This window comes from Mastigoproctus giganteus, chromosome 10, assembly GCF_048544385.1.
Source record: "Mastigoproctus giganteus isolate SK-2022 chromosome 10, ASM4854438v1, whole genome shotgun sequence".
Lineage (NCBI taxonomy): Eukaryota > Metazoa > Arthropoda > Arachnida > Uropygi > Thelyphonidae > Mastigoproctus > Mastigoproctus giganteus.
Window position 1 is genome coordinate 97,777,459 of NC_143584.1, and position 25,835 is coordinate 97,803,293.

General features: G+C 40.5%; 1 protein-coding gene across 3 annotated transcripts in view; it reads left to right on the forward strand.

Moving 5' to 3' along the window:
• Nucleotides 1–25,835, forward strand: part of LOC150079182 (uncharacterized) — a 126,336-nt gene that overhangs the window by 64,986 nt on the left and 35,515 nt on the right. Inside the window, exon 1 of one of the 3 annotated variants that reach the window (XM_090382608.1) lies at nucleotides 554–629. The exons of the other annotated variants lie outside the window; for them this stretch is intronic. The gene's annotated coding sequence lies outside the window, so the exon portion shown is untranslated. Of the gene's footprint in view, nucleotides 1–553; nucleotides 630–25,835 lie in introns of those variants that run through there. 3 annotated transcript variants of the gene reach the window in all.

Here is a 25,835-nt window from a genome sequence, read left to right on the forward strand (position 1 = left end):
GGCGTATCCTTGCCTTGCTACTCGATTAGTACCTTGTAGCGAACGGTATCCAGCGGAGTGAAAGAGGTGAAGCGAGGAACTTTAAAATGGGCTTTTTTTCACTCCGTGGCTGGGTCTGAGGCGTAGATAATAAGTTCTTTTTCCCCAGAAACTGGGGGTTTTCATCTAGCAAGAGAGACAAATCGACCAAAGAACACACTCAATTCACAGACATAAGACACACAGCGCGGCAGATGAATTTAATTATTTCGGTTGGCCTAAAAGTAATAGTTTTTTTGTTTTTTTTTGGAGTTAAACAGGTGATGAAATTTGGTTGAATAATGTAAATCTGCTAGTTTTTCATACTACACTGATGTACAAAACTTAAGGACCGACACTATTTCTAAAGGTTACAACCACAAAATCTTTACTTAAGGTACTCGTTACTGATGAGGGTATATCCAGTCTCAGCAGCGATTGTGGACGTCAGCTAATCTGGAGAGAGGTTGGCACACGGTATCACCCCGAAAACATCACTGAAAGGGGTCGATATGGCGGTTCTCGTCTGGGGAGGCGTTAACTTGGATGGACGTACAAAACTCCAGATACTGGAATGCGGTACTCTAACCGATGCACGCTACTGTACTGAGGTAAGCCTTCCCCACGTGCCTCTGTTCCGGGGTGCCACGGTAATCCATGGGTCCTTAAGATTTGCACATCACTGTATTTGTAAGCCTACATTCAAAATTATAAGTTTAATGAGTGGTATAACCTTCTAATCTTAGAACGTTTCAGATGATTTGTCATAGCAATATCATGTGGGGCGGGTGGAGCAGATCATTGTACGGGAGTCACAGCACTTAAGTCTAGTATGGTACCGAGGTGGAAGTGAGGTGAGGAATTCGGGACGGCGCTTTGTATCCAGTTGGGCAGGAGCGGCAGTGCGTAGCACACGCTTCTTGATTACACCGGGGTTCGAGCCCGTGACCACCAACGGAGAGGTCAGAGAATGAACACCGCATACCCCCGGAATAATATGGCCTCATTTGCTATGCTCGCCTACAAACGACAACTGAGTTCTGCGGAATTCGGAGAAGGGTGGCGTGGCGGGGTTTTTCTGCATGTGGCAATTAGTGGCGAGGGTGGGTGGGCTGTTATTGTACATTTTGAATTTCACAACTCTTTCTTTGTCTTTTATCTGCAGGATATTTGTGTAGGGTGAAGATGTATTTGGGTGTGTACTTGCCAATAAGCGTTTCTTCGAAATCACGCGTGTAGTGCATGTTTGCCAGCAACCATCGCGATTCCTAAATGAAGGACTGATGCGTTTCTTAGCACGACAGTTGTATATAATCCATTTACATTACACAGTCGAATTCGTTAATACAAAGTTCAAGCAGGGGCGGATTTAGGCATGGTCTTTATGGGCTGCAGCCCAGGGCCCCGTTCAATGAAAACGATCCCTTCGCGGTCAAAAAAAAATAAAAACAATTTAAATTAAGAAAATATATATTATACAAAATATTTTCGTCGCTACATAATGTTTCAACACTATTGAATTTGAATAAAATATCAATGTTTTAAATGAGAGTTTTTTTTTTTTTTCGACTTAAGACGAACGTTCTATTTCTCTCCTATACCTCTTAGAACACGCAAACATTTATATGGAGTTCACGTTTTCTCTTAAGTCTCTTAGATTGGTACAGATCATGAGGTCCAGGGTTTAGCCTCACTTGCCACCAATCAGTATCCAAGCCGTTCATTTCTCACAATCTAGTAACATAGTGCATAATGTATATAGATATATATATATCTTTATGATTAAGTTTAAGAGAGTTCCTCTTAATAACTTTTCAGTTATTAACCCCTTTCCAAAACATAGTTAATTAGCAACTTCTGAACTAAACACACCATATAAATCTATCTTGTACACAGACGCACACACATATATACCCCTAGAATTAGATTTTTTTTTTTTAATGATAATCTAAAATTAATTAAAGAATTAAGTACAAAAATATCACTATAAAGGCAAAACTGATAAAGGGATAACAGAAACGGGTCGGTATGAACTTTCCTTTAGTCTGGCTATCGAGCCGCTCAAAGCCCCCGATGAAGTAGCGGATAGTTGACCAGGTAAAAGAATGTTAATTGATTTTGATTTGATGTTTGTTTACAAATATATATAATATTATCTTAATGTATTATTACCATTGCATGTACAGACCCCCCAGGAAGAAGTTGGCCTACACATCCTAACCATTTTACCTGTTCCATATACACTTAAATACCTAAATAAATAACAGAAAATAGATTGAATCTACTAAATCGAAGCAATTTATTCAATTAACCAGTAATATATCGCCAACCGGGCTAGCCGAGTGGGTAAAGTACCTGCCAGGCAACCCAAGGTCGCGGGTTCGATTCCCGCCTCGGGCTTGGATCAAAGTACTGCAAAAACTTTGGGAGGTGCAATATGGCCATAGAAGCCAATGCGCCAACAACTACCAAATCAAAAAAAAAAAAAAAAAAAAAATCAGTAATATTTCAAGCACGTATAATGTCAAATTTCCACAGGACAAATGCATTAACGTAGCAAGTGATAAAGAAGTAATAATCATATAAGAATTAATAAAAAACACAATATATGTATATAAGGATTTTATAAGAAATACGACAACAAAAAATAAATACAAATAATGGTAGAAAGTAACGTCCGGAAAGCCAGAAGGAAGATAGCCGAAAATGTAGAAATATAATAACCTTAAAAAATTAGTGGCAGCCTACATTTGATAAAGGCAGGAAAAAAGTTTGCAGAAAACTTCAAGAAAGGGGAAGAAAAGCAAATATGCAATTAAATTAAGGTCTGATGACGGCAAAATGAAAATTGATACGTCAACAATTATTCCATCAGGGGACTACACCTAACCATGCATCAAAGAACTGCGTTTCCATACTAGTCAATAGCAATGCAAGAGAAAAATTTTTTTAAAAAGTTAAATTAAACGGAAAGATAACTCTTATATAGTACGGACAAAGTAGTCCCTACGCAGTTTTTTAAAGAGAAGATTCAAGTAAAATTTAGTGAAGTGAAATTAAAAGCTGTCAGATAAAACAATTGTACCTGAAAATGGCAGCGAGAAATTACATGAGGTCAGACCGATAGCTGCAAACTAACCAAACCCTGTCCTGTTTATTTAATCCTCAAATATCTCATATATTATATCCTTATATATATATATATCTAAATATATATAAGGATATTATACACGTCTGGCACGCAGTAGGTGTCAGCCATGTCAGCTGCTTCCGTCTTTTAAGGAGATCACGTGACACTGGGCGGAGTCAGCACCCGTCAATCACGGCCCTATGGCTAGCAGTCGGAACGCTGAATCCGATAATGAATCTCGACCATTAATTTTATTAACCCAGTTTATTGAGCATAAATTTATTATACAAGTATATAAAAAATAAGTCAAAGGTGAGTCTTATTTAATAAATAATAAGTAAAATATAAAAATACGGTAAGAACCAATTAAAAAAATAAGTAAAAAGAATTTCATAATAAAGTTTTGGTCGAGATTCAGAAACAGGTACCCCTTTTTTACCGTTGTGTACCGTCACAAAGAAAGCCCTGTATATATATGTATATCCCTACTGTTCGATATTTTATTTTTAGACTTATATCAACATTCCATTTCTCCCTTATATTTCTTATTACATATATTTATGTTGTTGTTGGTTTTTAGGAGCATTAGCAACTAAGGCCATATTGCTCCGGGATATGCAGTGGTCATTCCCTGACCTTTCCGCATCCTCCGTATTTGGTGGCGACGGGCTCGAACCCCGGTCTAATCAAGAAGCGTGTGGTACGCACTGCTGCTCCTTCCCACCTGGCTACGGAGGCGCCACATATATTTATGTGGAACACTTTCCCAGTTGGGGCATTTTACACGTTCTCTACGGTCCCTTTTAATTTGTCTATAGAGTATTTTGCGTGTCTTAGCACTTACTTATACTGTCGATTTGGAACTTCCTGCTCAATTTACTCAAATATTTCGGAAATATTTTCCCTTCTGATTTTAATTTTTCATGATATATCGATTATCCCAGGGGCTCACATCTGTTGAGTATGGGTTTGGCACACCCAGGGTCCTGAGACGGATATCATCATTCTTCTCTTCTTGGTGATTCCCTTCTACTTATCTCTCTCACTCTCTCTCTCTGGGAAACTCGGAAATTTTTTTTGCTGGTGCAGTATACGCTTCAGGCTTATAATAATAATAATAGTATATCGTGAAACATTAAAACTGTTAGCTCTTTAAAGAAATTCACGGAACTTCAAGAAAGTGTTAAAAGAAAAAGTCTAAGACCTTTGTTGAAGATAATATTTTTGCCCCTTGTTGCAATACTCAAATTACACGGAAACCTGCTCAAAAAGCATTTTTGAGCAGGTTTCCGTGTAATTTGAGTTCGTGTAACTCACGCAGAAGTTAATGATAATAAAATGCTTTAAATCTAATTTCGTGGGCCATGACTTCCATTAAAAACACTAAGCAGGAAGGGAATGTAGTATATAATCCAGATAGAATGTGCAGCAACTTAAAAATATATGCAAAGATCCTGTTACAACATTTCAGAATAAAATTAATACGGTTGCAGTTTTATTATTTTTTTTTTTTACTTTTTTCCGTACATATCACATCAGCAAGCCATATAGTGGCATAATATTTAGGGTTAGAGGACTTAAAAATCAAGGACACGTGGAGTGCAAGACTAAAATGCTTTAAAACTGAAATTGAGGATTTGGAGAGGCAAAATGGATGAGTTTAAAAAGCGTATATAAATTTGAAAATATTTGCTTTTGGATTTCTCTCAGTATTTGGTTCGAAGTATTTCTGCGGGAAAATATTTTCGAACATGAACTATATTAAAAATAAATCAAGAAACCGTCTGAACAACGCGAGTCTCTCAGCATGTTTAAAGATGAAAATTACAGCATACTCGCCAAATGTTGAGAGACTCTCAAGAAGTTCAGCAGTAAAAGTCATTAATTCGTACCTAATTGGAAGTTTGTTACGTTTTTTCAGTATTGATAAATAATATTTCAAAATATATATTTTTAACAAAACCCCTTCCCACTCTATTCCATTTCTTAAAAAACTTCCCCCCCCCCTAGCTTTAGCTGAGGTGCGGCTCTTCGCATTCTTTTCTTTTTTAATTAGAGTAAAAATGGCTCTTCACTCAAAAAAGGTTGCAGACCCCTGGCGTACATTAACTAACGCATCCTTTATTGAAACGGGTGGAGTGTGTTTAGTATCAAACGGCACTAGGGATTTCCTCCATCTCCGAGTAGTATACATTGTGGGTGTGAAACAACACTGTCAATGCCAGAGGTTTAAAGGTGAATGGATTTTGCATGTGTAGTGTTGTCTACCGTTGTTCCTCTGGCCATTTAGCCGCTGGGACCCAACGTTGGCCCAGTCCGCCCCGTGGAGGCAGACCAGGTACACCAGTATTACAGTTATTTACTCTGGCAGGTCCTACCACCTAATTTCCTGATACCTAAAAAAAAAAAAAAGCTATAGATAGGGGTCAGCCAAAAGGAGTACTAGTTATACGATTTGATGTTAAGTTTTTGGGAGTAGGGCTCAGACAATTTTGAGATGATTCGGATGCGAGTAGTTGTAAGTTGGAGAGAGAGGGGGAGACTAAAGGCTGGGTAGAAAGACAGAGCTACGGGGTCCATAGAGAAGATTACCCCCAAGTCAGTGGAGCAGGCTCATGCCCCACCAGAGGGAAAAGAGGGACGGCGAGGGAAGGAGGAGACCAGGGATCACCTCCCCCTTCCGCCAGGGGAGTGGAGGCAAAGGACCACGCAAGGGAGCAAGGCTAGGAAGCCTAATGGCAGCAACTGAGCTGTGCTGGTGGTTGTCACTCCTGGGACGAACCAAGGAAGAAGGTTTTTTTTTTTTTTTTTTTTTTTTTCCTGAGAAGTGTGTCATATCCAGGAAGTTTCTTATTTTGATCTTAAATGGGTGGCGTTTGAGTGCCTAACCCGTCTAGCAGTAAAGACTGCGCAAACTCAGTAAAGGCGGCGTAGCGCTGCTCGTCCATTATAATCAGGTGCTCACAATGCCGGGGATTATCTTGGACTTTAGTGGCAAACCTTAACCGGAAGGAGTCATATTCATGGCAGTCGTACTTTACGTGACCCCACGTTTGTTCAGCCCTGCAGTGACACAGTGGATCATCTTCCATGCCTAGGAATGTCAGCTTCCCTTTAAAGGGCCCGTGGCCTGTCAATAGAAATGTAGTATGGAGGCCTGGTGAGTACCAGGAAGGAGGCTTTGGACTGATGAAGTGCACAGAGGTTGGTTGGTTGTTGTTGGGTTTTTTTGGCGCAAAAGCAACTTTGGCCATATTGCGCCTATCTATTAATGTTTATGTGACAAGGAAGTTTATATTTCTTAAATGTGATTTATATCTGGTCAAAATATCCTATTAATTTTAAATAAGTGAATATATTTTCAATGTTAGAGTTATCGCCTAGGATTTGTGATAAGGTCAGAGAATCTTGGAAATTTATAGGGAGATGGAAGGCTGACTGTCGCGCCATGTGGTATTGTGGACATTCTATAAGGAAATGTTTTACAGTGAGTTGACAAGAACAGTGAAAACATTCTGGGGGGTTTGCTTTGGTGAGTAAGTGAAAGTGCGTGAGATGAGTATGTCCAATGCGCAGTCTGGTTAAAATGACTTCTTCGTGCCGATTTTTACGAAGACTCGATTTCCATGGCTGAAGTTCATGTTTTATTTGAAACAGTTTATTGTTTGATTCATTTTGCCACATTTGTGACCACTGTGTATGGAGAATTTGTTTTATAATAGGCCTGTAATCGAAATGTGGAACTTTGTAAAGCCTTAGGTTTGTGTTTGTAGGATTCTTTGCTGCTCTATCGGCTCTTTCATTACCTTCAATGCCTGTATGTCCTGGTATCCAACAGAATTTTACTTGCCTCATTTTACTTTTGAGTTTCACAAGATGAATTTGTATCTGATGAAGAATGGGATGCGATGGAGTCTGCCTTTGTTGCAGAGCGTGTATTGCACTCAATGAATCTGTGTATATGAGATGTTTCAGATGCGGGGAAGATGCTATGTATTTTAAGGCCATTTGTATGGCGAATAGCTCGGCAGAATAGCTGCTGCATTGGTTTGGGAGTTGCTGTGAGATAACAGTGTGTGGAAATACCACTGCAGCACCAACTTTGGTGTCTGTTTTAGAGCCATCTGTATATATATGAAGGTATTCAGAGAACTGTGATGAGTGGGCTGCATGCATCTGTTTTATGTTGACATTTGCCAGAGTGCTTTTTCCCCATTGTTGAAAATAAGTGTCACAGTTAGGCGTGTAAGTGTACCATGGTGGAATACTTATGCTGTTATCCTCATGTATGTTGTCAAAGCTTAGGCCCCATTTTGAAACTATTTCTTTTAGTCGTATTCCAGCTGGTTTATTTACTGTAGGTTTATTGTTGTAGAGAATTTCCCACTGTGGGTTAAAAAGATACTGCCAAGTAGGATGATGAGGAAGACTTCGGATTTTAATTGCATAGTTTAATAGCAGCATTTGCCTCCGGAGATATAGTGAGGGCTCGTGGGTCTCTGCATATAAACTTTGGACTGGTGAAGTTCTGTATGCTCCTAAGGAGATTCGTAAGGCACTATGATGTATGGTATCGAGCCATTTGATGACACTTGGTCTACACGAACTATACACAGGGGCTCCATAGTCTAGTCTTGATCTGATTATAGCATGGTATAGGTGAAGTAGTGTGAACCGATCAGCTCCCCACTTCATTGCAGAAAGAACTTTGAGAATATTTAGTTTTTTTTGACAGGTTGTTCGGAGGCATTTGATGTGATCCAAAAAGTTAAGTTTTTTATCTAGAATGAGGCCAAGGAAACGTATACTATTTGCTAGAGGTATCAGCTGGTTTTCTAGTCTTATTTCTGGATCTGGGTGCATTTTTCGCTTTCTACAGAAATGTATGGCCACTGTTTTTTGTTGTGATATTCTATAGCCATTGTTTTTAGTCCATAATTCTATTTTTTTCACTGCGCTTTGTAACTGCCTTTCAATCATGTTCATGTTTTGTGAATGGCACGAAATAGTAATATCATCTGCATATAGGAATGTTTCCACTGTTTTTGGCAAGTCTTTTGTAATAGAATTTATTTTGATTGAAAACAAGGTTGCACTCAGTACTGAGCCCTGAGGAACTCCTTCTTCCTGAGTATATATTTGTGACAGATTGTTTTGATATTTTACTTGGAAGGTTCTGACTTTCAGGAAATTTTTTACTAAGAGTGGTAAGTTGCCTCGCAAACCAATGCTGTGGAGATCTTTAAGAATGCCGTATCGCCAGGTAGTATCAAAGGCCTTTTCTATGTCGAGACTGATCATTATTAGATGCTCATTCCTTAGAAAAGCATTTCGGATATTTGCTTCTGCTTTTATCATGGGATCTAGAGATGATCTATTTTTACGAAATCCGTATTGATTTATGTTAAGTACATTATATGTTTCTAAAAACCAGGTTAATCTGTTGTTCACCATTTTCTCGAGGATTTTCCCAAGGCAACTTGTTAGTGCTATTGGACGATAACTTGTGGGAATCGTATGATCTTTGCCAGGTTTAGGAAAGGCAATTACAAGGGAGTGAAGCCAGGAATTTGGATAGTAGTTTTCCATGTAAATTCTGTTGTATAGAATAAGCAAAGCCTTTAGAGATTTTTGATTAAGTTGTTGGATCATTTCATAGTGAACTCCATCAGGACCTGCTGCACTCTTCCTAGACTTAGCCAGAGCTTTTTGCAATTCTTCTATGTTGAAAGGTTGGTTATATGGTAGTTGTTGGCTGGTATTAAAGTTTAGTCTGTATTTTTCAGCTACAGTTTTCGTTTTCTGAAAGGATGGGGTATATGCCGATACTGCTGATATATTTGCAAAAGTAGTTGCAAGTAAGTTTGCGATTTCCTTGGAGTTAGTTATTTCCTGTCCATTCCAGATTATTAGTGGAGTTGGAACTGAAAGAAATTTCCCATTAAGTCTTCTGATTTTGTTCCATATGACACGGGTATCTGTATTTTTATTAATTGTGGAGGCGAATCGTATCCATGAATCCTTTCTACTTTTACGCTGGATATATCTTGCTCTGGCTCTAGCTTTTTTAAAGTTTATGAGGTTGATGGAAATGGGATACTTTCGGAAGAGATTCCAAGCCTTATTCTTCTCTCTTTTGGCTATCCTGCATTCTTCATTCCACCATGCTGTGTCATGTTTATGATGTTTTCCAGATGACCGAGGAACTGTAGCTTCAGCTGCTATTAAAATTTGGTTTGTGACATGAGCTGTAGCATTGTCTATGGGCTGAGTGGTGATTATTTGTTCATCTATTGCTGCAATTGTTTTATATTTAGTCCAGTTAGCTTTATGGAATCTCCATCTTTTTTGGCCATCGTGATGTGCAACATCATTTGTTAGTATTTTGCAGACCACAGGAAAATGGTCGCTATTCAGTGGATTCTTCAATATTGACCATTCAATCAATGGGTATAGGACAGGTGAACATATGGATACGTCAATTGCGGAGGCTGTTCCAGTGGGCAAATGGATGTATGTCTCAGTACCAGTATTAAGGAGAGAGAGATTTTGCTCTTCCAGTAATTTCTCAATCAATTTACGACGTTTGTCTTGATGACAGGATCCCCACATGGGATGGTGACTATTTAAATCTCCCATGATACAGACCGGGGGTGGTAGCTGGGTTACTAATGCTTCTAGGTCTGAATATGCATACTCTTGATTTGGGGGGAGGTAGAGTGAGACCAGTGAGAAAGTAAACTGGATTGAGACTCGTACTGCAACTGCTTCCAAAGATGTTTGTAGTTGGAGGCGTTTACATGGAATTTTGGAGTCAATTAGAATTGCCACTCCACCATGAGCTCCACAGGAAAGGCATCGGTCTTGTCTATAGGTACCGTAACGGTTCACTGCTGTGTTTACTTGTGGAGTTAGGTTAGTTTCTTGAAGACATATACCTACAGGGTGATATTTATCGATTAGGTTGCGAATGTCATCAATGTTGCTGCGGAAACCTCGACAATTCCACTGTATTATTGTGCGCATTATATTGGCTTTGTAGTTGTATTTGTTTCTGACTTTTTACGAGTAGGGGTTTGCTTGGATCGCTCAGGCTTTTTCTCTTTTCTGGGAAAGATTGGGCGAACTTCCATCTCTTCCTCAGCATGTATCTCTAAGATTGGTTCTTCTGGGACTTCTTTTTCACATGTATCCATATGATCATGGACAGGGAGTTTGTCATCTATATCTATGTTTTTAGTATTTATAGTTGGCCGTGACGTCGAAGGCATTGTTGGAGGAATTGTAACAGGTGTATTTATGGCTTGATTAGAAGTTGAGATTGAAGATGATTTTGCTGATGAAGCTAGGATTGAGCGAGCCCAATCAGAAATAGAGATGTTTGGGGGAATTGTAACGTTGGTTTGAACTGAAGTGGTAGTGGTGGTGACAGCAGTTATTTGTTTATGCTGTTGGACAGTTGCTGCATATGAGCGTGTTATTGTAATTGGTGATATTTGTTTCTTTGCCTCAGGGTAGGAAACTTTGTGCTCGGTTTTATACTTCTGAATCATTTTTTCTTTTTTCCATGTTTCACAGTCTTTGGAGTAAGCGGAATGGTTGCCTCTACAGTTTGGACACTGTAGGATTTGTGCAGAACATTCGGTATGGGTATGGTCTTTAGATCCACATGAAGCACATACAGCAATCCCTCGACATACTGTCTGTGAATGCCCAAATTTTTGACATTTATAACATCTGATTGGGTTCGGTATATATGGTCGGACATGACAGTTCAAGTATCCGGCTTTTACAGATGTTGGTGGATCTGGCAAGTTGAAAGTTAGTATATTGTTTCTGGTTGGAAGTAGTGAACCATCCTTTTTAATTAGTATTCTTTTTACCTGAATAACATTTTGTTCTGAAAGCTCTTGTTTGATTTCTTCCTCGGATACATATAAAAGATCCCATTCTGTTATAACTCCTTTTGAGTAGTTTAAGGTGGCATGAGGTGATACTTCTATGGGAGTTCCTCCAAGTGTTTTCAATTTAAGTAGCTTGTCAGAATGCTTGGATTGAGTTGTTTCAACAAGCAGGTCACCTGATTTTAGTCTGCGAACCATTTTTGGTGAGCCAGCGATGTTCTCTAAACTTTTCTGAATCAGAAAAGGAGAAAGCTTGCTGACTGGCTGGTCAGTCAAAGAATGTATTATGAGGAAATGAGGCCAGATATTCTGGTCTGTATCCTTCTTTTGTCTCTTAGCAAAGGAAGGGTTGTAATCTTCCTGCTCTCTAGAATGTGATGGGGCATTGATCCCACAAGAGTCAGTATTGGTATGGTCCATCTTTGCTCCTTTTAGCCCTTGGCAGAGGGACTTTTCTGCCAAGATTTCCGGCCCCGCCACGGGGAGGCAGGAGCAGTGCCTGGTGTGACCAAGCGAAGGGTAGTAGGGGTTAGTAATATACTATGAGAAAATAAAGAAAGGTGGCTTTCCTTCCTTGCTCTGTACAGGAACTTTTGTTACGAGAGCTTTTATAAAATAAATGGATTTTTTAACGATAAGGACAAAAAATAACTGTAAATCGCTTTCTAGAAATCGCACTGGAAGTACAGATAAATCGCTCAGTCACAATCGCTTGGCACCCGGGGCCGTGCACAGAGGGAATGAACTTTTTGGTTATTAATCCTTTATTGGCGGTGTCCCATGTCTCTTGTCAGGTCCTGTACATAATTTCAGAGATTCTCTTCCTTTCCTGTTTGGGGTTGTTATCAAGGTTAAGAGTGACGCCTGCTGTTTCGGTAGGAATACTCTTCTTCAACCGTTGATACAATCCACTTCTTACTACCTCTAGGTGTAGGGGTGTACCTCCAGTTAGTACCTGTAGAGCTGGGATGCTAACTGTATGGAGTCCAGTTTACGGCAATTTCAGTCGAGGGGGGCCCTAGTACACCATACTAAGGCTCCACAGTAAACTGTTGGGACAAATTTGGCATTATAAATGAGGGCCAGAGCCCGGCGCTTAAGGCCCCAGTCTGCATGGCTTATACGGATGATCATGACCGAATATATATATATATTTTTTATTTTCTCTGACATATATTTCAAGTAAGGATGGAAATTAGGCTTCATATCTAAGACGATCCCTAAATACTTGATTTCTGGGTATAATCTTATGGAGGTGGTGTCAATTTTGATAACCGGTGGTTTTCGTAGTTGAAGTGTTCCTTGAGAAATATAGATTATGTTTTCTCTCCTGAGATCTTTAGTCGGTGAATGGCCACCCAATCCTGGAGTTTAGTTAGTGCGCAATTTGCACGCTCTTCTAGATCAGCTCTTAAATCACCATGCACCACCAAAACGAAATCGTCAGCAAACGCAAGGGGCTGAGTTAGCTCCAAGTTCATCCCAAGGAACTCGTCCAGGATGATGGTCCAAAAGAAAGGTCCCAGGACCGAGCCCTGGGGAGACCTGGCTAGTGACAGATTTGTACCTGGTACTAAAATGGACGGTGCGGTGTCTCAGGTACTCCTTGACACAGCTATAAAGGTTGAGTTGTGCTTTGGCTTGACGGAATCGTTTGAGAATTCTTGGCTCCCACAGCCGATCAAATACCCCAGCAAAGTAAACTATGAGAGAAATAATAATAACATATATATCCAGTAAAATATAACTTTAATTATATAGTTTGGAGCTTTCAAGACAGAAGGTGCCTCTTTGTCAACAAATTTTAACAGAATGGAAACTTTAGAGATAAAAATATTTTAACGGACACAGAGTTGTGCGTACAGTGAGGCATGTGAGGGTACGAGGCAGGCCATTCAACTATTAGATTGGTGATGGCTAGCGCATACTTGGCTTGATTGCTTGAAGCAGTAGATATTATTTTATGAAGAGCATCTTCAGTGCTGCAATCAGCTTTGAAACCATACTGAAGTAAAGAAACAAGGTTTTCTTTAGAGTAGCATTTTGGCAACCTTTTGAATAGAAGCCTTTCCAGAAGTTTTCCGAGGACTAGTAAGAGAGAAATTGGTCTAAGATTTTGGCTCTTCAGGTGGTTTGTCTGGGTTCTTCAAGATGAGTTTGAGGCATCCCCACCACTTATTAAAAATAATGTACAGTTTTCAGAGATATGTGCGTACCCATGGACACGTTGCACTCTACACTCACATAGCCATGGAAATCAATTCTGAATCATAGATTACTCACAGAACCTGTCCACCCAGCTTCTGTTCAGATTAATTCAAATATCTACAGTCCAATGCACCACAAAGAGATGCAACGAGGCACACCAAAATAGCCGTAATTCATCCCTTAGAGCATTCCAATCATGAGAGAAGACAGATGTGGTCACAATAGGATTGAGAAGATAAAAGTCCACTGCACTACAAGGAGACACAGGAGTAAGTGATCACACAACACAACACAAGGATGACCACTGAGTAGTACGGAAGTAATGCACCAGTAGGGTATGCATCCCATTGCGCCACAAGGAGACGCAGCGGCAGCGATTATGAATCATGTAGGGAAATTCATGTCAAATGCACCACTAGGAGTTCATAGCTATTATGGCCATTCTCGTATTTCAGTAGATTTAACTTACGTCAGTCAGGCAGCGAGCTCCTATACAGGGTGATTCACTACCAGTGCGACAAACTTGCAGGAGGTGTAGGGGGGGGGGACACAAAGACAAATCGGAATCACATAGCATTACAGGGTCAGAAATGCCTTCGTCATGCGGTAGAGGACGTTCAACGGGAGGTCGCGTGAACAGCGATCCCGCTGGAAGTCAGCATTTGCGAACCGGTTCCCGAGGCAGTAGGATGGACGAGTATTCAAACGTTGAACTGGCAGACATGCACCTCGCGTATGGAGCTGCGGACTGTAACGGGCGCGCCGCTCTGCGCTTGTATCAGGAACGTTTCCCGCACAGGCGTGCTCCTCATCATACGATTTTCGCACGTGTGCACAGAAGGTTACGTGAGACTGGTTGTTTCACGAGAGGTACCATGAATCGAGAGCGAACGACGAGGGCGCCAGACAATGAGGAGAATGTCCTACGTCTTGCAGAAGGCAATCCGAGTACGAGTACTCGAGCGATAGGCCAACGATAGGATATTTCCCAATCCACTGTATGGAGGATACTGTCAACAAACCAAATGAGTTCATATCATCTTCAACACGTCCAATCATTGGAGCCTGCGGATTATCCACTCCGGAGGACTTTTGCTACTTGGTTTCTTCAACAGAAACGGTTCGCAAATGCTGACTTTCAGCGGGATCGCTGTTCACGCGACCTCCCGTTCAACGTCCTCTACCGCATGACGAAGGCATTTCGGACCCTGTAATGCAATGTGATTCCGATTCGTCTTTGTGTCCCCTACACCTCCTGCAAGTTTGTCGCACTGGTAGTGAATCATCTTGTATATGTCACATAATTGGTCGATGTCGACAAGGGCATGCATGCAAGAGAAGACAAAGGCAAATATTCAGCCCACATACCCCTGGACAGCCAAGACTAAGTACAGTACAATATATACAATTAAGTAAAATATAGTACAACGTATACAATAAATATAAAAATGACGACTGCTGGAACTGTGGCACAAGGAGTCGTTAAGAGGTTCTCCATCAGCTGGTAAGTTTGCTGAAAAATGGCGCTCCTGTAGGTCTTATTGGCACACAGTTGCTCAATATCTATGTCCAGCCGGCTCACTAGATTTACCTATTGGAAGGGAACGTCCATTGTAGGCTTCTGAGCTGGTCATAGTTGGAGCGCAGCGGCATCGCCTCTGTTCCGTGCGCTAACTGTTGGTTACGAGGAAAGGAAATAATTTACGAAAGGTTTGATGCGTCTATTCTGAGATGTAAGCAGTTTTTCTAGAGCGATTATGTTGGTCCTGATTTTAATTAATTCCCAGGGGTTCCAGTTAAAGTTGGTATAGACGATGTTCTTGAGATCGTGAAATATTTTCCGAGTATCCTATTTAGCCACCTTAGAATCCAGTATTCTATACTAAGGAAGATCCTGAGTCGAAGAGACGATGCAGAGGACCAAAAAAAAAAAAAAAAAAAAAAAAACACAGATGCGTAGAGTGCAACCAGGGAGACACATTTCAGGACATATTGAGTTATGAGGCTAGGACAAATGCCGGCGAGTTACGCTTTGCTGTTCAGATATCTTTTTCTCGGTATTTGCAAAGTTCCGCGAGAAAGCGAGTTGGTCTTCCCAGGTGACTCTTAAATCTGCGTGATTCTGTTGACAGGAAGGCCATATAGAAGGACCAATGCTATTTTTATTCTTTTTGTTTGAAAAAAAGTGATTTGACGGACTTGCTGGGATTTAATTCTAAGCCAATTTGCTTTGAGGTAGGCTACAAAGTCCGAAATCTTGCGTGTTGCAGCCTGCAAAATTTGTACGGTCTTGGCACGCTTTTGAGGAGACGAACATCTTGAGGTCGTCTGCACACGAAATAAAGTTCTTGTGGAGCGACATGAAGGGGTAAAGATCTGCCGCAAAAAAAGGATGCGAACAGAACGTCCCCTTGGGACGCCTCTGTTTATGGTGTACCTGAAGCTATTCCTTTCATGCATCAGAAGGATTTGTCTTTCAGTCAGTAGTCGTCTAAAAATCTCGTGTGGATTTCGAACTTTATTTCGAATATCAAGTGGTTTTCTATTGTCTAAAGTTAAGGCTATAGTCTTTATTCAGAAATATGCACTTTATTAAAGACGTATAACAGCAAAGTTAGTACATACGGAAAGTCTCGTTTCCAAAAATAACTCGACTTTTACTGTCGAACAAAATCTTTGACAAGCACATATCAAACTCTCTTGGATGACCAACATGAACCTGCCGTACAAATTGATCACTCTCCGCAAGAGTGTGCTACATTGCATTTGAGAAACCTCGGGAGACGGTATTAGGAACAGGGACAATATTTGGGCCTTCACCATTTATAATGGCTGTAACGTGTACTCTGTGCTAAAAGCAGCCACTTACACGCGACTAATTTTAGAAGATAATGTAATTAATGTAACCCAACTTGGGTTCGGAAATTATCGCGGCCCTGCTAAGTTACGGCCCCTAGACAATTATCTTACTTGTGTAGGCATGTTGTATGTTGCAGATAACTGAAAACGGATTTACTCTGGTCATCTCACTAGGCCGAGCCCTTGAACTGTAGATCAAAGTCAATACGGGAGAAATTCTGGGATTATGATATTAAATGAAATGTCTCTTGAAGGTCAAGATCTCCTTCAGGTTTCGGAAGAGCACTGAAAGCCTTCTAAGTGCTCTGCCTGTGATCCTCCATCTCATAGTTTCTCGGATGTCGATGAAACAGAGAACGGGGGAGGGAAGATTTCAGTCCCATTGTGAGTTTCTGCACATATGCTATGCGTGGACTGGAGTGTAATAAGTTGTTATACAGCTGTGATTTTGATGTGATCTGCGCAATCAACACTTCTAAATCTCTGCCTCCGTTCTCTGTTTCATCCACATCCGAGAAATCATAAGATGGAAGATCACAGGCAGAGCACTTAAAAGCCTTTCAATCATGATTTGTTTTTAATAAGGTTGTACTGAATACGAAGATTTCTATGAAATAAAAAATGATTTCTATATAAAAAATATAAAGGAAGTATATAAAAATATAGGGGCTTAGATGGGAACAGGCATTGTGTGTGTCATCAGACACTCAGTCTAAAACATTGATAGATCCAATATCTTTCTACTTCAGAAGATTTAGAAGTCCGATTGGCCTGCCTCCCTAAAATCCACTCATGCACACCTCGATGGTAAGACCTGTTACGTTACTTATGTGGCAGAGTGGTTCTCTTCAAACGCCTGGTCAGCGTGAAGAGGAAAAGATCAAACCCTCCAGCACATGACAGCACGACGAAACAATGGCCCTCAGTCCCCAGCGACTTTCACTCCCCCTCTTACGGTAGCGAGAGGATCAAAGTGGAAGCAGAGGGTGCTAAGAATCTTTGGGTACGACCAGGCTGCCATGTCACAGAAACTGAACTTGGCCTGTTACAATGTAAAGTCGCTCATCGGTGAAGACAGGATATTAGAGCTGGAAAAGGAATTAAAAAATGTGAATTGGAACATCATCGGTTTGGCTAAAACAAGAAGAAATTAATCACTTATAATTTTATCAAGCAGAAATCTGCTGTACACCAATGGAAACAGTGAAAGGAGCGAAGGCGGAGTTGGCTTTCTGGTCCATAAAGATATAAAAAACATTTTGGAATTCAAAAGTACATCATCAAGGGTGTCAAGACTAATATTCAAGATTTCTAAGAGGTACAAGCTAAAGGTTATAATGGTTTATGCATCAACATTGAGCCATGATGATGATGAAGAGGTTGAAGAAATGTACATCTAAATTGAGTCTTCTAGATGAGCAGAAAACCCACTACACTATCATTATGAGCGACTTCAATGCTCAAGTTGAAAAGAGACAAAACAGCACAGAAAGGGAAACTAGGAAATTTTGGAATTGCTAAAAGAAATGAAAGACCTGTGGAATTTGCAGAATCTCGAGGAATGTCAGTAATGAACACTTTTTTCAAGAAAAGGGTGAAGAGAAAGTGGACATGGAAGAAACCAAATGGATTAACAACTAATGAAATCGACTTCATCCTCACTAACAGAAGATATATCGTGAACAAAATATTACCGTCCTGAATAAGGTAAATGTTGGAAGTGATCACAGAATGGTAAGATGCACACTTGATATAGTTGTAGGAAAGGAAAGGAAAAAACTGACTCGAGTAAATAATACGAAGGTCTTTGAGATAACAGAAGAGGAGAAAAAGCAGAATGTACTGAGACTTAAAAACAAGTTTGGGTTTCTGCAGACTGTTCAGGACCAAGATATCGACGAGGAATACTACAACCTTCTGAAAGTGATAAAGTCCAAGAAACCTATCGGTAAAAAAGAAATCCAAATAAGAAAAAATTAGTCAAGAAACACTTGTCATGATGAACAGAAGACGACAAATGAAGGGCAAGATAAACACTGACAAGGATAAAATTGAGTATGCTGAGTTATGCAAAGCCATTAGAAAGAGACTCAGAGAGGACATAAGAAGATTTAACACAAGAAAAGTAGAACAAGCATTACGGGAAAACAAAGGACTTAAATCAGCAGCCATGAGCAGTAATACAGAAAGACAAATGATACTGAAACTGAAGAATAGCGACGGTGTACTTATAAATAGCAGAGGCATAATTCATATAGCAGAAGACTACTATAGAGAATTATACAAGGAGCGAGGGAATGATGCCAGCAGTGGAGAAGGTGGATCGCAAATTAGTATCATATATGACATACCCGATATCCTTCCTGGTAGAACATGCGTTGAAAAAAAAATGAAGAATCCGAAAGCCCCAGAGGAAGAAGTTACTTTAGAGTTGTTAAAACTGGGAGGAAGAGACATGACACAGAAACTGGCAAGACTCTACACAAAGTGCATTATAAAAGGCGTGACACCTAAGGAGTGGAATAATGCAATCGTAGTTTTGCTGCATAAGAAAGGAGATAAATCAGAAATTGGAAATTATAGACCAATTAGCTTGTTGTCCCACGTCTACAAGTTGTTCACAAAGGTCATTACTAACAGATTAGAAAGAATACTTGTTGAGAATCAACCGAAAGAGTAAGCTGGCTTTAGGACAGGATTCTCAACTATGGATCACCTTCACGTAATATCACAGCTAATGGAGAAAGTAAATGAATATAAAACACCATTATGCCTGGCATTTGTGGATTATGAAAAGGCATTTGACTCCATACAGCATAAGGCAATGTTTCGGGCACTGGAAAGACAAGGCATAGATACCCCATATATTAAGATTTTGAATAAAATATATGAGAATGCTACCTCCTTTATTACACTAGACTAGACAAAGACAGTAGAAAATTTAAAATTGAGAAAGGAGTTCGACAAGGAGACAATATCTCCGACGTTGTTTACTGCTACCCTTGAGGAAGCTTTCAGAAGATTAGACTGGTCGCAGAAAGGAGTCAATGTGAACGGAGAGTACCTAAACCATTTACGATTTGCAGATGACATTGTGGTCATAAGCCACGATCCCAAAGAATTAGAGGAAAATCTTAATCAGTTATGCACAGTTAGTAAGGATTTTGGACTAAAGATGAATATGGCTAAAACAAAAGTAATGATGAACAAGTATGCCACAGAAAGGAATATAATCATTGAAGGAGAAGTAATTGAAAAGGTGAATTCATATACTTATCTGGGACAAGTCATTAGCTATAATAATGATAAATGGCTGGAAGTCAAGAGAAGAATAAATTTTGAATGAATAGCATTCAGGAAATATAGTCACATACTGAAGAGCAATATCCCAGTTTGTCTGAAACGTAAAATAATGAACCAATGTATACTCCCCACCATGACTTATGGAAGTGAAACTTGGGCACTCACCAAAAGAATGGAAGAGAAGCTGAGAACGACACAGCGAAGAATGGAACAAATTATATTGGGAATCAGACTGTTAGATAAGAAGAGAAACACATGGATTAGGCAGCAAACTCAAGTACAGGACATTCTTATCAAAAGTAAAGAACTAAAATGGTCTTGGGCAGGACACATAGCTCGAAGACATGATGACAGATGGACTAAGAAAATAACAGAATGGTACCCAAGAGGAGCTAGAAGAAAACCTGCAAGACAACGGGGGAGATGGACAGATGAAATTCATGAGTTCGTGGGTATTAAATGGATGTCCATTGCACAAAACAGAAGGAACTGGAAAGTTGCTGGAGAGGCCTTCATCCTGCAGTGGATTGAAAATGGCTGATGATGATGATAAGAATACAAAGGAATAAAATAAAAGAAAAAATATAAAGTGGAATTCGACAAAGTTACTATAGTTTCATTTTCTACCTTAGTTAAAAACTATAGTGAGGACAAATCATGATTGATCATATTTGACCGAGCATCACTACGTTTTTTTTTTTTTTCCCCCGATTTCTTAACTTTTGTCCACTTGTGGACAAAAGTTAAGAAATCGGGGGGAAAAAAAAGGTCAATTGTAAGACTAGTATAAGACGATGTGATGGTGTTTTTCCTCTGTCCGCTCAGAGTCCATCACGAAGAGTGATGTCAAGATTTTGAAAAGATAAAAAGAATAAGATTAAGATCGCTAAGGAATACACTAATGCAGTAATTCAATAAAGCTTGACTGAAAGCAGTGGCTAGAGTAAAAGAACTCCGCAATGCCTGCTGTGACCATCTCTTTCGTCACATTGGAGTTTAACGCATACTACACAGATGAATTTCGAGAAAAGTAAATCAAATTCTGCCTGGTAGAAATGTTGATATTGCAATATAAAGATAAAACCGGGCATACCTGAGTAGACACAAGGAGAACAACAATGACGTCTCACCTCTTCGGGGAAAGCTATAAAGGCAACAGCGAACGAAAGGAGAACGTAATGTTTCGATAATCTGATGTCAGCACTTGATCGCACTGAACAATGTAAACACAAAGTGAAAAACCGCCTAGTTTTTCAGTTTTGGGTTTGCAGTAGTATATTTGCCCAACTCAAAACGGTCTCTGCTGTCTGGCGCATTTTCTTTTTTTTTTTACGTTACATTATACACTCAGTGATCACTGAATTATGAGCACCGCATCAATGCCGCGTAGCTCGCAGTATAAAAACCAGAACAGTTTCGTTTCGTTAGAGCAGTGGTAATTTTCACCTGGTCGTGCAAGTCAAAGTGATAAATTATCAGTTATGAAATGCAGTAAAGACAGCATGGGGTTTCAAAAGGGCATGACTGTGGGAGCTAATACGACGGATGCTTCCATATCAGACATGTGACTTGTGTAAGGCGGCGCCTAAACGTTAGTTCAACTCCGCCATGGTTCTCTGTGATGACATACAAAACTGTGTATAATGGCCACAAACCAGTGTAGTGCTATGTTTGTGCACAATGTGTGTGCGTTGTTGTGTTTAGTTGTTACTGGCCACTTTGCTACCAGGAAAGCTGCTTCCCAGTACCCGTCCACGCCACGAGGAGGCGGACCACAACTATACGCGTACTAAAATTAAAAACGTGTGTAGCGTATTCCTGTAGAGCTGGGAAGACATTTTGATTTGCAATAAGATATCCTTCAATTTCAGGAGAAAAATTACGGGCTCTACTACTTAATATTTATCTTAAATCGTGGTAAAATGGGCAAAAGAATGAGCCAGTTCTTCACAGGCGCCGCAGAAATAGGTATCTGACGTAGCAAAATTGAATTTAAGAAGACGAGCCTTCAAAGAACCATGGATAAAATTTGTGACGTGAGAAGGTTTGAGCAGAACCAAAACTGGTTACTTTTGAGATAGTGAATTTAATATCAGGTTTAAAACATTTGGTCACTGCTTCTTTGGGCGAGGAATTTCATCTCATTTGCCATCTTTTTTCATCTTTTATCCAACCTTCTGCTTTTTCATTCTTTGAATCGTCAATTGGATCATAGGTCAAACCAGAAAAAGGTACAGGATATCTTTTACGAATATAGTAAGAAAAACCTTTGTACGTGAGACGTATGCAGAGGTAATAAGCCTGTAATAGCTTGTAAAGATGCAGTTGAAACTGTTCTACAATTTCTCAGAACTAGGAAAAAGGTCTGTCGGACACTGTCTGGTTTTGATGGAACTGCAATAAACGTTTGGTACTGTGAAACCGTATGCTGGCTGCATATGTGACGAATGGATTTTAAACCGCGTAATATAGAATTCTGAGAGTTCCTTTTTTAAATCGGACATGGACATGTAATGGGCAGCACCTAGAACGTTTGTTCAACTCCGCCTCGTATCTCTGTGAAGAACATTATCACTACACATGGGCCAGATATGCGTGTGACGTAGGTTTGTTTGTATTTTGTGTGTGTGTTCTGTTGTTGTGTCTGGCCACTTGGCTACTCAGAAGCATCAGTCACCTGGACAGATGATTCTGGGTACTCGTCCACACCACGGGAAGGTGTGCCAGTCCCAGTAAAACACGTATTGTCTCAAAAGAGACGCTGATCCACCTAGTGTTGCCAGAAGGGCTAGGATCCTCTGGGGGCCCATTCCAGAGGGGGGGGGGGAAGAGTGAAAAAAAAAAAAAAGGAAAAAGTCACCCGTGGTGCAGGTTATGAAAAAAAAAAAAAATAAATAAAATAATTTTATTTATTTATAAAAGAAAAAAAAGAAAAGAAAATATTAAAAGAAAAAAAAATTGGTGCGTTTGAGGGAAAAAATAAAATGAAATAAAAAAAATAAATAATAAATAAAAAAAACAGCTGCACCGGATTAACTAACTCCAGGCAGAACGCGACGAGAAAAAAAAATAATAATTATAATAAATAAATAGATAAATAATAAAAAAAAAAAAGTTTTCCTCTGTGGACTTTCAGTTCGTTGCACGAGTATTTCTAATGAGTCTTGCTTCAGCATGGGTTTCGCTTCTACGCTTGAAGTCTTCTGCAGCGCTGAGAGGTTTTCTTGTGTTCAGAGTAGGAGATCCGGTTGATGCTCAGTGATATTTGGTACTGCCTGTGTAAGACTTCTGATGTCTTCATACAGCGGACATTCAAGTAGGAGATGCTTCCAGTTCTCCTTTTCTCCACAGAAACAGCCATCTGTTGTAGACAGTCCTAGCTGAAAAAGCTTCTCGTTGAGGGAGCCATGTCCAGTGACCAAGAAGGATTCCAAAGTTAGCGACAGCCAAGACTTAACAGTTTTCGTTGCAGTAAATGAGACCTCTGGAAGGAAGTTCAATTTCAAGGATTTTAGTTGGAATTTTCTTCTTGATCCTGAAGTTTAGACCTCGATAGATGACGTACAAATCCAGTGGTAATGTTCCGGCGATCACTTGAATGGCAGCTGTGGACACTGTTTGGCAAATTCTATGGGTAGACAAAAGCATGCTTCGCTGGATGGAGTTAAGTTTGTCTCTCATTTTGACTAGCTTCACTTCATGAAACAATGCTCCAGCCGCATATGTCACAATAGGCAAAAAGACCGCTCTATAGTATAAGGACAGAGTTTTATTTGAGAGTCCCCAGTCACATCTGGAAAATCTAATGATAGCCACTGAAAACCTTTTAGCCTTGGTCCCTAACTGCATAAGATGTTGGTAGAAGCTCAGCTTGTGATCAATAATCACCCCAGGACTTTCGTCTGTGTTACGATCAGGAGTTGCTTTCCAGAGATCTTAATTTGTGGTGTGCGTCTGAGATCTAGCTTGGATTTGAAAAGCGTCATTTGTTTTATCGGGATTGATTCGTAGTTTGTTGAGCACCGTCCAGGAGTTGAGATTGGACAGGATACGATTTGCTTTACACTAGGTCAAAGCGGGATTTTCCAGGAACAACGATAGTGAGATCTACGAAAGCCACTACTTTACATTCATCCAAGGGTTTTGTGAGCCAGCTGTGGAGGACCATTACAGACAAGGGGCCCTAGAACAAACCTTGTGGGCACCATCGAGAGATCGGTCTGGTTACCTGCAGGTATTTGGATTTGACTACTATTTCGCACTCTGTGAAATAATTTCGAAAGAGCTGATATAGCTGGAGGGAGCACTGAGCCTGGCGGAGGCGGACCAATGCACTGTTCCACCAGACAGTGTCAAAGGCGCCCTCGAAATCAACAAAGATAGCCAGTTCATATTTGGATGTAGAATTTTCTATGTGGAGGACCAGATCAAACAGAGCCTCCTCAGAAGAGCGCCCTGGCATAAAGCCATACTGTGCTGGTGAGAAGAGGTTTTGTTCACAGAGTAACTGCATGATTCTTAGTTCCACGAGTCTTTCCAGTATTTTCCCGAGATTTCCCAAGGAGGGCAATAGGTCTGAGGGAGCGGGGGTTGTCAGGAGCTTTACCAGGTTTCCTGATGAGCTGAAGGAGAGCTACTTTCCAAATTTTGGGGAATACTCCGTCTTGCAGGCATTTATTATACAGTAATTGTAGGTGTAGCGGTCTAAGCTTAAAGATGCGCAGAATAAAAACATATTCTACTAGATCCATCCCAGGGCATTTTTTGGGATTGATCCTATTAATCACTGCCGACAGTTCATCAATGGTAAAGGGGTTGGTAGTTGCCTTATTGTCATAGGTTTTGTTGGCCATTCGTATAGTTGAATGCTCTGGTAGAACACCTGCGGAATCATCCTCCAGAAACAATTTGTCTAGTATTTGATTAATTGTGTTAGTCCAGTTCGTGGTCTCTGATGTTTCGGTTGTAACTGTGCCAAAGATACCAGGCATGTATGTTTTCTCCCTCGCTATCTTATAATGAAGGCCCCATGGATTAGAACTCCCCGAGTCATTAACAAATGTAGTCCAGGTTTCTCTCTTCTTGGCGGCAATGGCTTTTGTGTATTCATTCTTTTTGGCAATTTAGCTACTGTGTAACCTTGCCACTTCAGAGGGGGACCACTTGCGATGGCGCTGATAAAACCGTCGCGCTCTGTGAGCTTCCTTACGCATCGTTGCTAGCTCATTACACCACCATGAGCAAACAGTGGGACGGATGGACTTTTTCCTTGCCGACTTATACGAGGCCTTCAATAGTGCTTGCTTAAGCAAGTCGACCAATTCATTAGCAGCAGATGAGTTAAGGTGGTTAGGACTGCGTGAGGGAAAATCCCTGGTAATCGAGTCATCAAACGTCTGCCAGTCGACATCCTTGATTGAGAACCTCACAAGTGCGAGCTGTCTAGAGCCCTGGGGGGGGGGGACGGCTGAGTGTGTTGCCATGTAGAAGGTAATCACTCTATGATCACTGAGCGTCCAGTCTGGGATTGTCTTCCAGTCAGAGATCCGGGTACTGAGGTCATCGGTCGTTACTGTGATATCGATGTTGGACTCTCCTATAGAACTACTATATGTGAAATACTGCTGTGATAGATTATGAATTATAAGGTTGTGGGAGACAAGTGGCCTCGAGCATCAGAGATGGGGCTGTGCCAGAATGATGACTTGGCATTTACATCGGAGCCAGTGAGAATAGATTTCCTGTTCAGAAAGTTGAGAGCAAACTCCAGATAGTTCAGTGAATCATTGAAATTGGCTGAGGGTGGGAAATAGAGTGAAATCAAATAAAGTGATAATGTAGAGACTATGACTTGGGTGCAAGTTGCAAACTTGTTGCAGAGCCAGTCTACTACCAGTATACCAAGTCTCCGATTAAGTACAACAATGCAGGATTTGGGATCTTCGGGGACTGGTTGTATTACCCTAGCAGTAAGAGCATACCCCATTATTTTAATTGAAAAACCAACTTGCACCTTTGCAAAATAGGGCTCCTGGATGGCAACAATATCAATGGAGTGTTCTTCTGCTGAAAGAAGGATCTCATCAGAAACAGCTCATGACCTTTGTCCATTAATTTGCATTATGCGAAGTTTTGCTTCAGGAGTGATTAGATTGATAGAGTTGTGATTAAGATTGGGATTGACTACTGCAGTGTTGCGACTGGGAAGACGTCAATCCGTAACTGTATTTGGATTATTCATCAGCAGTCATTAGCCGTACCAGTTCATGTGCTTGTTGATACTCTGGGCAGGATACATTACGAACTGAGTGGGAGTAGACCCGGTTCCTTCTCTTACAGTTGATGCAGCTGGGCTGTTCGTCACGGTGGGGGGAATTCTGCATGGACGTGTCCACTACGAGCACAATGGCTGC